Source organism: Myotis lucifugus, unplaced genomic scaffold, assembly GCF_000147115.1.
Source record: "Myotis lucifugus unplaced genomic scaffold, Myoluc2.0 scaffold_292, whole genome shotgun sequence".
In the NCBI taxonomy this organism is placed as follows: Eukaryota; Metazoa; Chordata; class Mammalia; order Chiroptera; family Vespertilionidae; genus Myotis; species Myotis lucifugus.
In genome coordinates this window covers 917,149-930,812 of record NW_005871340.1, presented here as the reverse complement: position 1 = coordinate 930,812, position 13,664 = coordinate 917,149, and the positions used below count along the sequence as shown (strand labels likewise).

The window sequence follows — 13,664 nt, the reverse complement described above, 5'->3', positions numbered from 1 at the left end:
TTTCCCGGGAAATGCGGCCCTGCGCGTTCGTTGTGGCAGCCTCGGATTCGGGCTTTGCGCGGGAAAAGATGATAATAATAATAAGGAAAGGGGTTAAAAGTAAAGTGGCTGCGGTGCGATCGCGTGCGGGGGAGGGGGTGGGGCGGCCCGCGGCGGGCGCACCGGCCTGCCCCCCCCCTCCCGGGCCCCCAGCCCGCTCTCCAGGAGCACCCCACTTCCAGCCTCGCCCGCCTGCTGCATCGTGCCCGCGGCGTCCTTTCCCGCCTTTCCTCGTGGGGGCGCCCTCCGCTCCTGCCCTCTTTGTTCCGCACAACAATGGCCAAAAGGGCATGGAGCCCCCAAAGGGCCACGTGCCCCTCCAGGAGCTTCCAGTCGCTGATCCGGCCACCACGCGCTTGACTTGGGCCGGTTCGCTGCTGGGTTTATCGGTAACAGCTCATCGAAAGGGCAAGGGAAAGGGGCCGAGAACCCCAAGCGCGGTCCACGTGTGTTTGGGGGGTGCGGCGGTGTGACGCCTCGCAGGCCCGACGGCACAGGCAGCCCTGGTGCCCCAACAGCCCTGGGGATCTGAGGTCTCCAGGGGATTCAAAGCAGGGCCCCGGGCCGCAGGCACCGGAGGGGTAGTCAGTCCCCCCTTCCCTTGCTTTCCGCATTTGTGTTCGTGCCGAAATGCAGTTGTACCCTCGCTGGGCCGCGCAGTTGGTGAGAGAAAAAGAAACATTCCTAAGAGCGGAAATGTGTCTTCGCTTATGTTGTTTCTCGTCTAGAACCAGTTCCTTTGTGAAACACAAACTAAGCTACTCATAATTCTCCATTTGTTCATATTTTATTGAAAGATACCTCTTACCGTTCTGGAAAACGCTTATTTCCAAGTGACGTTCCGTTCGGAGTGCCATCATTGGGAATCGCGCTCATGGAGTTTTAGAAAGGCTTTGGCCCAAGATTATCATATAAATAAACAAACAAACGCACTATCTGTCATTCACACCTTTAAAAACCTCTTTCCTCTCTCTAAACTTCCTTTAAAAATATGCCCAATTCTCCACTCCAGTTTTTCCTACCCTATCACAGTTCCTCCTCACCTGGATCCATTTATTGCCATGCTTTAGACATTATTAATAGTTTCCTCTCTTTTGAAACTCTATAAAATAATTTATTTCCTTGGATCCAGAATGTTCCAAGATTCTGACCTGACTCCCTCATCCTTCTGTCTTCTGTCTGGTTCCCAGGAATTCTAAGGCGCCTTTAGTCTGCTCTTTCCCAGTGGGTGGGACACCCTGCCATCTATTGTCTGAGAAAACCAGGTCTGTTTTCACTGCCTCCTGCCAGCAAAGCAGGAGGGAATCCTGTCTTAGGCAACTTTAAATGAGAGATGTCTGTAACTTGTTCAGAGGGAGGTGTGTGCAAAAATTCAACCAACTTTCTTAAGAATGTTTTTGTGTGTATTGCACAGAGATGATGAAAGAACTTATGGTTAGAGATCCTTCAACAAGCATTTATTGAACACCAATTACTAAACACCTCTGAATACGGGAAGATATGCAAATATGAAGTCATCATGGGTCTGCTCTCAGGGTTTTCAACCCCAAACCTAGGAGATAAAATATATATGCAGGGAAAACAGGTCAAAAGTTATTAATATTGGCAAGCTGGTGGGAAAACTGGTCCTTCATGTCCTGCTGACAGGCATGTAAATTGGTGTAGCTAAGTTGAAGGGCAGTTTGGCACCCTGAAAATCTATAACATGCACATTCTATGACCCAGCATTTCCATTTCTTGGTATGTATCCTAGAGAAGCAGGCACACACCAGCACAGATTATGTAATTCCCTGTCATTGCAGAGTTTTGCTAATTCTGAAATTGAAAACATCTAATGGCCAACAGCAGGGAATGGCTAAGGAACCTGGTCCATCTGTCTTCTGGAAAATTAGGCAGCAGTTAAAAAGAATGAAGTAAGTCTATCTATACGGAGACAGAAAAATCACCAAGACATATAGTATTAATGAAAAAAAAAAACATTGCAGAACCATACATACTGTATAGTACCATTTTAAAAACAAAATAAAACTATGCATTTCTGTAAGTAAAAACGCATACATAAATGGAGAGGGAGTGTGTAGAATAAGACACCCACTCAGAGACAAGAATTGGAGGACTTCTCAAGGAGGCATTTAGTCATATTATTCATATCCACCCATAACCATGATTAAAATATTGAAATTTGCATTAATTTATAAGTTGATTGGATAACAAAATACAATTAACAAGTTAAGAGTACTAATAAGGTGCAATAAAAGTCACAAGTGAGATGCTCCAACAATTTTGAAAGGAAGAGGAGAATGCTAGGCTGCAAGGGAGGGCTTGCACTAGGCTTCATAGAGAATGCAGTGGGATTGGGGGACAAGGCAGGTAAAAGGAAGCCTGATGCAGACTCAGAGCTCCAGCTCCTTCCTCCTCTTTCTTCTCAGGTTTATATAAATCCCCTTGCAAGGCTGATTTCTGCCCTGCTAAGGTCCAGATGGAGGAGTGAACTAAATGAACCGGTCACAGTTTCTTTCACTGCGATGATTCTATGAATGTCTTAAATTAGATTTAGGAGAAAAGAACGAACCAGTAGAATTCTAACAATGGTATTGGAAGGTGGTGATTTTTAAAAGGAATGGATGGTGTGGCTCGGTGGTTGAGCATGGACCTATGAACCAGGAGGTCATGGTTTGATTCCTGGTCAGGGCACAAGCCCGGGTGAGGCAGCCAATCAATGTTTCTCTCTCACCATTGATATTTCTATCTCTCTCTCCCTTTCCCTTCCTCTCTGAAGTCAATAAAAAATATATTTTTTTAAAAAAAGGAATGTAGTGAAAACTTGAGAATGGGGAATTTTTTTTCTACTAAATGCACACTGGGATACATATTGGAAATTAGGCTGCAGAGAAAGATAAGGGTTGAGAAGATAATTCTTTTTTTTTTAAAGTCTCAAAACTGCTTTTAAAACAAATATTTAAGGCTGGTTTCATTTATTCATTCACTCGCTTAAGGAATATTTGTTGAACGTTGGTTATGTACATAACACTATGCTAGGTGTCACGGGGGAGTGAAACCCACAGCAGAGGACAGGAAAACAGCCCCAGGCCTAGGGCACTGCTTCTCTATCTGATCTCACACAGGCTGTGTGGTCCTTTCATGACCACTGCCCCCCCCCCATGCCACACCTCTCATTGTGGCTAAAATTAGGAAGGGGAACCCACTGACCACTCAAGTCCCTTTCAATGTTAGATTATGATCTTGTGAAATCCTAGGATTCTAACATTGCGATGCTTGTGAATTCTCAGGCAGATGGAATTCGGGGAATATAGGATTAGACAAGGAAGGGCCCAACAGTGCCCAGACTTGGGAAAAAAACAAAAATATTCGCTGTCATGAAAGTTCTCAGTAGATTATGTGTGTCTCAGAGTTTTTCCAGGGTTAAAACTGCATTATCACCCCTTTACGCCACTCCTAAGATCAGTGGTGTAGAAAGATGTTGCTGAGTTTTAAGTCTCGTGTTCATACACATACTGTCAAGCACTGTAGTATTATATATAGTACAGTTGACCCTTGAACAACACTGGTTCGAATCCTCTTATATGAGAATTTTTTTTCAATAAATACTGTAAATGTATTTTCTCTGTTGACATAAGAATGTCCACAGCTGTAGAGAATTTTTATAAGAGTTTACTTGAGCCAAATAGAGGGCATGCCTGGAAGCAAGATCTCAACAGTCTGAGAAAATGCTCTGGTCTGACTTCATACGATTTTCTTAATAACATGTTCTTTTCTCTCGCTTACTTTATTGTAAGAATATAGTATATACTACACATAACATACAAAACAGGTGTTAATCGACTGCTTATGTTATCAGTAAGGCTTCCGGTCAACAGTAGGCTGTTAGTAGTTAAGTTGGGGGGGGGAGTAACAGTTATATGTGATTTTCGACTGTGCTGGGAGGTCAGCACCCCTAACCCTGACATTCAAGGGTCTACTGTAGTGGCTTTTGAAATGGAGGGACAGTGTTAGCATTCCCTAAAAATAATTCGCTAAACCTTTATTTCATGGAAATAAGTCATAATAGCCAGTGCTTATTAAATGCCTGCTACCTGCCAGGTACTGTTCCAAGCACTTTACAAGTATTAACCTGCTTAATTCTTATTAAATGTATTAAATAAGATACTTATTAAATAATACCTATTCCTATAGGTATATACTGTTATACCCATTTTACAGAAAAGAGGTTAAGAATGTGCCCAAGGTCACCCACCACACAACTGGCGGGTAGTGGAGGTAGGACTCCGGCCCAGGCACCCTTACTTCTCAGCCCTATGTCCTTCCGTCCAGGTGGTGAGAGCAAGAAGCTGCCAGCATTCCAGTGACTCTCAAATGCTGTTTAATATTATGCAAATTTTATTTTAAAATTCCTTATTTGCATCTGTTTTGTCTGACTATGCCAAAAGAAAGATAAGGAGCATCAGATTGAGCCACATAGCGCTCTACTTTAAACCGTCTTGTCACAAAGTATTAAATAAGATAAATTTGGTGGTTTCTCCGAAGCCTTTAATGTTCATTTATCCATCTCACCATCCATCATACTTTGCCCGATTTATTTGACTGACATTGCCAATTTGGACTTGGAATAGAGTAAGTAATTCAAGTCAGAATTCTCTCGCTTTGACAGAAGTGTGTGTGCAGATATGGGCAGGGCCACCAGGCTCAGTACAGGGACGTTCACTTCAGCTGAGGATGTCGGGAGAATTAGCTGCAGCCACCATATTGTTTAGCCCAAAAGCACCACACGGCCTGACCAAATATTCGGGGGTTGTTTCTGGATGAGAGGCAGTCCTCATGACATAGTTTAGGTGCCTAAGTTTGGGGTGTTTCCATGACAACAGGACAAAAAGACAACAAAAATAAGACCAAACTTACCCTGGAAAACCCAGGCCCTGTGTTTACTGGCCTGCAAATGGTATATACACAGAATTATGTAACTGGGGTTTTGTGCTGCCTTCATTGCTCAATAAAACCGTGAAAATTAAATAGTGGTGGTGGACTCCAAAAAGGTGAATTCCAGCAGCTTATAAAATACAGAACATAAACTTTTAGATCAGATGATAATTCACTGGGTTCGACACCAAAGTGCTAAACTTCCACATTGATCAGTCTTCCAGAAATTCTTTGAACTCAAGTGTTGCCCCCCTTGCAATTAACGTGCAATTAACGTGGATTCCCCCCACCCCCCACCCACCCCAGCTGCTGTGGAGTAAACAATGTAGATCATTGTCTCCAGGTGGGAGAAGAAGCAGTCCCATAACAAAATAAAGCCGTTTTCAGGCCCAGTTTTTCTTTTCCCTGGTTATCTTGGGTGATGAAATAGTGACTTCAAAGGAAAGCTCACCTGGATGTGACTGAATTCTACCCGGTTCTTCCATCTCTGTGAATGTAGGTAACAGATGGGGAGAGTCAGTAGGAGTGACAGTTTGAGCATCTTCATAGAAAAGCGTCATTGTTCAGGTTGGAAGGGCCCCCCGAGGTCAGCTGGTGCAGCGGTTCTCAGGTGCAGCTCTGCAGAGCTCTGAGTTCCTCAGAGACCAAGGCAGGAAATGTGGGGACCAAGCCACGGAGGTTCCCAGGCACCTCCCAGCTCCCACCAGCACAGTCCCTTCCTTCCATCTGCTTGATATATTAGAGCTCCTGGAAGGTTTTGTTTGAGCAAAAGGGAAGTTCTAAAAAATCAGCTGATTTGCTGGTCAATACAGAAATGGACCCCTTCCCCCTCCCACACATCCCCTCTCTGGTCCATGGCACCTTTCATTCCCCCACCATGATGCCCCCTAGACGTCAAACCAGATCCACCCACAGATGAAATGGCGTGGTATGGCTAGTGGTTGCTTGGTGCAGCTGATTCAATGAGCCAGGGCCCAGAGGCTCTCGAGGACTCACAGGGCCATAACCAGGAGCAACTCTGCCTGTCACTAGCATAAAACCGTACAACTGGAGCCACAGTCCCCCAGCCACTTGTCTCCACAGTGCAACCACTGCCTGAGGACTGACAGTCAGGAAAGCAGGGTAGGGAGGAGCAGGCAGGTAGAGGGATGGAGAAAGGGGCAGCTGCCTCTGCTTAAAGCAGAGCACAGTATGTTGTAGCTTTGAGAACCCAAATTTGCCCCACGCTTCCCCCACCCCCGCCCCATATACTCAGTTGCCCAGCAATCATGGGTGTCTCTGGACTGCTGCCTGGTACTGGTACCCCCACTCTCACCCACAAAGGGCCCTCCCAGATCCCCTCACTCCCACCTGAGAAGCTCCTCTTGGCTCAGAGAAGCGAGACAGGCCGCTGTTTAGAACAATAAACTTCACTGTTAATATGAAACTTTGATTTCGAGAAAACAGATTGCTCACAGTTCCTATTTGCCAATTCCCAAAAAGCAAAAAGACAAGAGGCCAGGCTGCACCTAGTGAAGGGTTTTGTTTTTATTTTGTTTTCCATGAATAAATAGATTCAGGAAGGCAAACCAGTTCATTTTCTTCTGGGATGCATTACTATAACTCAGATTCAAGGAGCTCTAAAGTTATTTTTATACAGTCATTTCTCATCCAGCTCTTACCACAAGTAGCCAAATATATTTATACTAGAGGCCTGGTGCACGAATTCATGCACATTAAAAGGAAATTAATTAGAAGAAATATTTTAGAGGCTGGGGAGGGACCATAGGAGGTTGGCTCCAGGGCATGTCCAGCCTGTCTTGCCCATTCCTATTTGGGCTGATCAGGGCCAGCCAGTCAGGGCCAGCCAGCCGGGGAGGGATTGCAGGAGGGCTCCAGGGCGTGTCCGGCCTATCTCGCCCAGTCCCAATCAGCTAGACTCCAGCAGCAAGCTAACCTCCCGGTTGGAGCCTCTGCCCCCTGATGGTCACTGCGTGTCATAGCGACTGGTCTAGAGGTCAGCTGCTCAGTCGGACACAGCATATTAGGCTTTTATATAGAGATATTAGAAAATACTATAAGGCTAATAAAAAGGAAACCATGTATATCAACAATGTGTGCTTTTCTCTTAAGAAATAGCAACACACCAACGAAGACAAAACGTGTTAAAGTCACTGCATACTGCAGTAACTGCAGATAGCCTAAATCCACCCCGTATCATAGGCTCCCATCCTGTGCTCTGCTGCCTCTAGAATGCCCCTCCCGTCTAAAGGCCCGAGATAGCCACACATTCTCTGCCTCTCTGTTAGAAATAATGTGTCGGCAGTTGAGCTTCCTGCTAGATTATTCCAGGACATGACTTGAAATACTTTTTAAAAAGGGAGTGATTTGTAATCCAAGGGTATAATTTAAATAAATTGGGTTAATGCTTGGTTCTAACGTTCATGGATGGTTAATTTGGTTAATTTGATCCTCATGTCATTTTGATGAAATTGCATTTGATAGAGCTCTTTACATTATAAATTGTTAATGTGCTTTAACAGATAGGACGATAAAATTATTGACTGTTCTCATTCACTTAAAGGTGGCCTTGGAAGAAAATGGTTTGGAAAGGATTACTTGCGCAATAATGATTTGCCCTTGGAGTTCATAAATGGAAGTGTAATAGAGCAAGTGATTTAGCTAGTATTACTGAAAATGGTTTTTACAGCTACAAAATAATACTAACAAACTATTATTTTAATATAGCACTTAGGGTAACACACCAAAATATATTAGAATGCTATTAGTTGCAAGGCTAAGAGATTTTTTTTTCATACCCTTTAAAAATATATTTCTACATATAGTGAATATATTTATATTGAATTCCCTTATGTCCTACCTAGTTCTATTTCATCTCATTTTATTCTCCCTCAGGATAACTTTCAACTGACAAGAGTAAAGATGCTTCATTGCAGTGTCTACTTTGTTTTTTCATAAATATTTACAATATAAAATATTCTGAAGCACAATATCATACAGATTAGGGAAATGTCATGGGGACTAAAAATGAATAAATTTCAACAATTTTAAAACAGTACACGAATCCATTAGGGGATGACACTATGAATTTCATGTTCGTATACATTTCAGAAAGCAGTAAAGTTCTTTTTAAATTACATCATTAAAAAGCTATAAGACCTGTTATTTCTAGATTTAAGATGATGTATATATGAAAGCCTTTTGATTCGTTTACTTCTGAAGAGAATGATCTCAAGGAGAGCTTTAAAATAGCGCTCTCATAGTTCCAGGTCCTTTGTCCAGATGGACCATCAGCCCAACTACACCTCACCTGTGACTCGCGGGCCTATAATCACAGCTCCCAGTCTCAAGTGACTGACTGCTCTCTCTTTTTTAAAGCCGCTTTGCAGCCAGACCATTGTGGCTCAGCTGGTTGAGCATCATCCTGTGCACCGAAAGGTTGCTGGTTGGATTCCGGGGCAGGGCACATGCCTAGGTTTCAGGTCTGGCCCCTGGTCCGGGCACATGCAGAAGACAACCGATCGATGTTTCTATCTCTCTTTCTGAAATCGATAAAAACATTTTAAAATAACAATCAATCAATCAATCAATAAAAGCAGAAGCTTGACAGCAGAAAAATGGTCATTTAAATCAAGATTGCTGGCAACTTCTAACGAACCATCTTGCTGATTGGCTAGGGTTGTCACATTTCTCATCAGTTAAGATAGAATAAAAATTTCAAGAAGTTGTTTGAGAGGTTAAAAAAATAGTTTACTCTTTATCAGCTCTTTATGCTTGAGAAAGAATTTACTGAAATTAAAAGAAAACATGGGTCTAAAGAAACCAGACTGTTTTGTCTTTTTGTGCTGTTTCCCACCAACAGCAATTCATTCAATCATGGCAAATGCTTGAGAGTTTTGCTTTCTTTTCTCTCCTCCCTTCTGGGATTACAGTATAATTTTAAATATTGTTTACAATAATACCATACACTATAATCAGACAAATACAGAGACACTGAATTTGATTCCATTATATTAATGAGTCTTACATAATCTCTTGATACAAAATTTTATATTCCTCAATTATCTCAAGACCAATTAGTTTCCAGTGACTCACCTGGTAATGAAAGTGATCTAAATTTCTTAATATGACATTATTACTCAATTATAAAACAGTTGAGCGTTTTCTCTTTGCCAGCATACTCATTTCTAGGCTAATTCCCAAATGATGTTTGTTAAGATGTTAAATTAAAATGACACTTTCCGTTTCCAGTTCAAGAATGATGTACTGAACACACGTGCTTTCCATCTCTAGAGCCCGCCCTCAAAAAAAAATAATAATAATGGTAAAGAAGCACAAAGAAAATAAACACTTTAAAAGCGAGCAGGAACTGGTGTTCGTCAGCAGCAGATGGGAGATTTCAACGCATTTGTGGAAGACTGAAAGGGCACAGAACCATGTAGGCCAGTGGTTCTCAACCTTCCTAATGCCGCGACCCTTTAATACAGTTCCTCATGTTGTGGTGACCCCCAATTTCATTGTTACAAATAGAACATAATTAAAGCATAGTGATTAATCACAAAAACAATATGTAATTATATATGTGTTTTCCGATGGTCTTAGGCGACCCCTGTGAAAGGGTCGTTCGACCCCCAACGGGGTCGCGACCCACAGGTTGAGAACCGCTGATTGTAGGCACTATCACAGGGAAGCCACCACTAAAATGAAAGCAGGAGGGCGCTGCACGGAGGGTGGGCAGAGTGGAAAATGGGGAGTCTTTTAAGATCTGTCTCCAGAGCAGCCAGGTGAATTGGCCTCTCTCCCTCCCCTCCTCCTAGTTGGGTTTCTGACAATCTGGCATGTCTGACATTTATCCCCCAAACTAACAATCTGAGGTTTCCTCTCTAAAGAAATTGGACAACTATAGAGCAGGTCTAGAGTTTCCAGGATGGATATGGCCCCACAAAGGAAGGCTCCCCATTCTGGCATCTGGGGGCTCTTGGTTCCTTCCTAAGAGGGCACTCTAAGGTGACGCCTGCGCGTTGGCGTGTCCTGTGAAAGCGCCCAGAGGTCCCACACAGGAACCTGCCCACCAAACAGTAGCCGAGGAGAGCTTTTCTATCTGCCTGAGATAACCTTGTCTTTCATTCTTAAATATGCATGCATGACCAGAGGTCACCAGATGTTTAAGGCAAGCCAGCATGAAAGAGAAAGATGAGAATAAATAGGACAACTGACTGGATAAAATGATTTCGAGAACAGAAGATGACATCAACATAACTAGTTTCAGAGAGATTGGAAGATACGGTGCATTCATAAAAGAATAGGATGCTATGAAAGTGGAACAAAGAACAACAAAGAGTTCTTGGAAATTAATAATATGATTACCAAAATTAGACATTCAAAGGACTGAAAAGGTAGAAGGAAAAGTATGAGATTTCGAGAAACGATCCAGAAGATCCAACATCTGCCATACAGGCATCCTAGAGAGACAAGTAAAGAGAGAAGTGAGAGAAATCAAGAGATGAGGGAGCCTGGCCAGTGTGGCTCAATGGTTGAGCGTCGACCTATGAACCAGGAGACCACAGTTTGATTCCTAGTCAAGACACATGCCTAGGTTTCGGGCTCAATCCCCAGTGTAGGCCATGCAGGAGGCAGCCGATCAATGATTCTCACCATTGGTGTTTCTATGTCTCCTCCTTTCCTCTCTGAAATCAATAAAATTATTCTTTTTAAGATTCGGGAAAATAAATACAAAAACAGAAAGTTTCAGGAGTTATGAAAGAAGTGAATCTTCAGATTAAACAGGCTTCTGGCCAAGTGCTGAGCAGGATGGATGGGGTGGGGAGGACCCACACCTAGATGTAGCCTTGTGCAATTATAAACGTAAAGAGAAAATCCGAGTGGGTAAAAAAGCTACGGTCCATTTACACCATGGAATACTGTACAGCTGTAGAACAGAAGGGTCTCTTACCCTTTGAGACAGCATGGAGGGACCTGGAGAGCATTATGCAAAGCGAAATAAGCCGGTCAGAGAAAGACAAATATCACATGATCTCACTCATATGTGGACTATAATGAACAAAATAAACTGACGAACAAAACAGATCCAGAGACATGAAAGTATGGAACAGACTGACGAATCTCAGAGGGAAGTGGGGTAAGGGAGTGAGGAGAGATTAACCAAAAAACTTATATGCATAACCCATGGACACAGACAATAGTGCAGGGGGGAGGGGACCAATGGGAGGAAAAAGGATGTCTATAATACTTTCAAGATAAATTTTTTTAAAAGATCTGGTAGCTTGGGGGGAGGGCACCAAACTTCTCCATAATGCAGGATACTAAAAGTAATGGACCAGTGGCTTCACAAGGTTGAAACAGTATGATTTTGATGCTAAAAGTTATATACCCCACCAAAGGATAACCCAAAGATCATTCAATAAAAACAGTTCCAATTTGTCAGAAAACAAAGTTGACTTCTCTGGACTGTCTCATGAATTGGATACCAAGGACACCAGGAGAAAGCCAAGACAGAGGCGGTCCCGGGACAGGGCTGAGCAGGGAAGACCGTTCCTCGAGGACCACAGGGTAGAACAGCCATTCCACACGGGGCCCGAGGTCAGAGGGCGTCAGGATAAATGTCCCGGGAAGAAAGTGGCCCCCAAGAACAATGTGCTTGAGGAGCTGGGTGAGACGGTAAAGGCACGTTTCTCTTTTGTCCACAGAACAAAGAAAGGACATCTGATCTGTTGTGCCCAGATTTCAAGATTCCCAAGAAACCACATCAGGGGGGCCAATTCGATGCAAAAGCATAAGAATCTGTATTTCAAGTTAACTTGGGCTCCCCATCCACAAGGCTTACCGACACCAAAGCAAACCAAATGGCTGAGCGCCCCAACCCCGTCTCAGGACGGGTTATATAGGGTGGGGGTTGGAGTAAGGGGAGGAGAAAGAACTGTGCTCTGCCGCCTGGGTGTGGCTAGCAGAGTAGGACGTAGCCCCTACCCTGGGGCAACCTAGCCCTCGCCCTTTCATGATCCTCATTATTCATGGGCTCCATATTCTCACATCCCACCTACTCAATTAAATGTGTTTGTAACCCCCAAACCGATACACTGCCCACGGTGCTTTTGCTGTCGTTCAGGGATACGCACAGAGCAGCAGAACGTCCATCGCGCACCTTCCCAGCTGAGGCCGAACAAGGCCACGCGCTGCCTTCTTGTTTCATCTCTCACCACGTAAACTAGAGTCCTTGTCGTGGCTCGGTTAGTGTCACGTTTTGCACGGTTTTGTGCTTCCTGTTGGTGATCTCGCTGTTTACAATGGCCCCTGGTGTAGTGCTGACGAGCTGTGTAGGCTCCTGAGCACAGCAAGGCTGGGATGTGCCTTCTGGAGAAAACACGTGTTAGATAAGGTTTGCTCAGGCCTGAGTTCAATGTTAATGAATCAATAATACTTATTAAATAAGGTGTCCTTGTATAGAAACACACGTAAAACAAGGTTATGTATCGATCCATGGATGAGGAGGTTGTGACCAGAGGCCCATAGCAACCTACCCCTGCTTCCCCCAGGAGCAGTCATTCACTGCTCACGGACCCAGGGTTTCTGGCTGATGTGTAAACAGAACCACAGCAGTCCCCTCTTATCAACAGAAGATGCATTTTCAGGCACAGTTGATGCCTGACACCGTAGATAGTACTGAACCCTATATACATAGTAGGTCCCACATAACATCATCGATAGGTTCTTGGAAACTGCAACTTTAAGGGTGTGATGATAGGCTACTTGATACAAACAAGAGTTAAATTCCTACAGCATCTTTTTAGTCACAAAAACATCACCAAACTTCTAAGTAAAGACCCAAACACTTCTAATATGAAACATTGGAATAAAAATGTGAGCTCTGTAGACATTTAAGAAAAATGAGTGAAAACGATCATTTTCCAACCCGCTTATTCCAGTTGAGGGTTGCAGGGGCAGAGGCTGTCCCGGTAGCTCAGGGCACCAGGCAGGCACCTGCCATCACAGGACGTGGCACACCCCACTCGCTCACACTGGGACACTTAGATACGCCAGTTCGCCCCACATGCACATGTTGGGGGTGTGGGGAGAAACCAGAGTTCCCTGAGAAAATCCACGTAAAAATGGGGAGAAAGTGCAAACTCCACACAGACAGGGGCCCAGGGCTAGGAATTGATTTTTTTTCTCATCAGCGTTAACAGTGAAATGACTTTGAATGAAACAACATTATTCAAGGACCCTGTACAGTGGGGCCTTGACTTACGAGTGTCCCGACTAACGAGTTTTTTGAGATACCAGCTGTCTCTCAGCCAATTTTTTGCATTGAGTTGATAGAGTAATTTGAGTTAACGAGCTCCTTAACGAGCTCGGTCTCGGAACAAATTAAACTCGTAAGTCAAGGCCCCACTGTACTGTTTCCCTACACATTAATACCCTTGCTGAAGTCTTCGTAGAAGCTCAATGCTTTCTGACGCAACACGTTGCCATCGGTTGGGACATGTTGTCCGTTCATATCTTCCGCCCACATTTTTTAAAAATAATTCTTTATTGTTGAAAGTATTACATATGTCCCCTTCCTCCCCCATTGACCCTCTCCGGCCCGCCCCCACCCCAGGCCCTCACCGCCCCATTGTCTGTGTCCGTGCCCCATGCATAAATGCATACAAGGTCCTTGGTTGATTACATCC

General features: G+C 43.9%; 1 protein-coding gene across 1 annotated transcript in view; it reads left to right on the top strand.

Annotated features, from left to right (window-relative positions):
- The window catches only part of LOC102439458 (core histone macro-H2A.2), a 43,538-nt gene that overhangs the window by 967 nt on the left and 28,907 nt on the right, over positions 1 to 13,664 (top strand).